At 43.9% G+C, this 1339-nt stretch overlaps 1 non-coding gene across 1 annotated transcript; it reads right to left on the bottom strand.

Moving 5' to 3' along the window:
* Window positions 1-250: 250 nt before the first annotated feature.
* Window positions 251-332, bottom strand: TRNAL-AAG (transfer RNA leucine (anticodon AAG)). The gene has a single exon. It is a non-coding gene; the product is annotated as a tRNA-Leu (tRNA).
* Between the last annotated feature and the right edge of the window lie 1007 nt (window positions 333-1339).

The following is a 1339-nucleotide window of genomic DNA, read 5'->3' as shown; positions in this document are numbered from 1 at the left end:
ACACGGACTGCTGCTTGCTTCTTTGATAATCACGTGTGAAATATTTCTCCTCACCCCCTACCCTCCCGAGAATTTCACCTGTGAAGGCTCAGCAAAAAGTTACCAAACTTTCTCTGGAATCACCCCACTGGAAAATGGCAGGTGTTGGATTTCTAGGGTCTGGATAGCCAGGCACACCGGGATTTCAGTCAACTCCCTCTCTTTCCAATCCAGTGCTCTGGCAGAGGGCCGTTCTGCAAAAGCACTCAACTGGCAGTGGTGGGATTCGAACCCACGCCTCCTGAGAGACTGGAACCTTAATCCAGCGCCTTAGACCGCTCGGCCACACTACCTGATGCTAGCCAGCCTTGTGCCCACTCTTCCTGATCATAACTACTTCCCTTCACTTCTCAGATCATCTAGACCGTGTGTTCAGTGTCCAGTTTCAGAGATCACCTATGAGCATGCAGAGGAAGGGTTCCAAGAACAGGCAGACTGAGCAAAAGGTTATTTTCCCTGGGGGCTCTAGAAGATTCATCTTTGCCCTGGAAGGTAGAAGGGGAATGAATGAATGACTGACTGAATGAATGAATACTGAGTAATGGAGTAGAGTGGATGAAATCTGTACACACCAGCCTGTGAACATTTGTTGGCATAGGTTCGCTGGTTTCCTCTGTCTTGTCACCCATTTCTTAGGAAGATAAACAAGGTTCGAAGCTAGTTAAAACCACAAAACCCCATCTTCAAGGAAACATGACTTAAGAGGGTCTTAGGGCATTTGCAAATAAATGCTCGAGAACCATCCTAGAGCTAGACTCTAACCAACAACCTGAAGATGCCACAGGAACTTTACAGTCTTACCTTTTACCAGCTGATATGCCAAAGGGTACACTTATGTGGTTGTGCAGAATTATTTTTCTAGAGGTGAAATCATAAGATTTTATACTTTGTTGCTGAGATATTTGGAAACATCTTCATTCTGCCATCACAGAGACAGAGTAGATACATACACCTTGTGAATGCGATGTTTTAGGACCAGTGGGTCTTTTCAGGTTGACACTGTGGACTTCACCTTGCAAACCCATCATCTCTCTAAGCCGGCTCTTGTTACTCCAGAACTTGGAGCTGGGAGAGCACAGGGTTCAGAGTTGGAGGGCTGACTCACTCTACCTGACTTACTTTATATTACATTTGTTTTTTATTCTAAAGCTTCTACATTTAAGACAGTTTTGTGTTGGCACTGAAATATGAAAATAGATCAATAAACAGGAATACAGAGAGAGTCATGTGTATACTGTCAATTGATTACTGGTAAAACTTCAAAGGTAATTCAATGAGAAAGGTAGTCCTTTCAACAAAT

The sequence above is a fragment of the Lepus europaeus genome, chromosome 11, assembly GCF_033115175.1.
Source record: "Lepus europaeus isolate LE1 chromosome 11, mLepTim1.pri, whole genome shotgun sequence".
Classification (NCBI taxonomy): Eukaryota; Metazoa; Chordata; class Mammalia; order Lagomorpha; family Leporidae; genus Lepus; species Lepus europaeus.
This window is presented reverse-complemented; position numbering and strand designations above follow the sequence as displayed.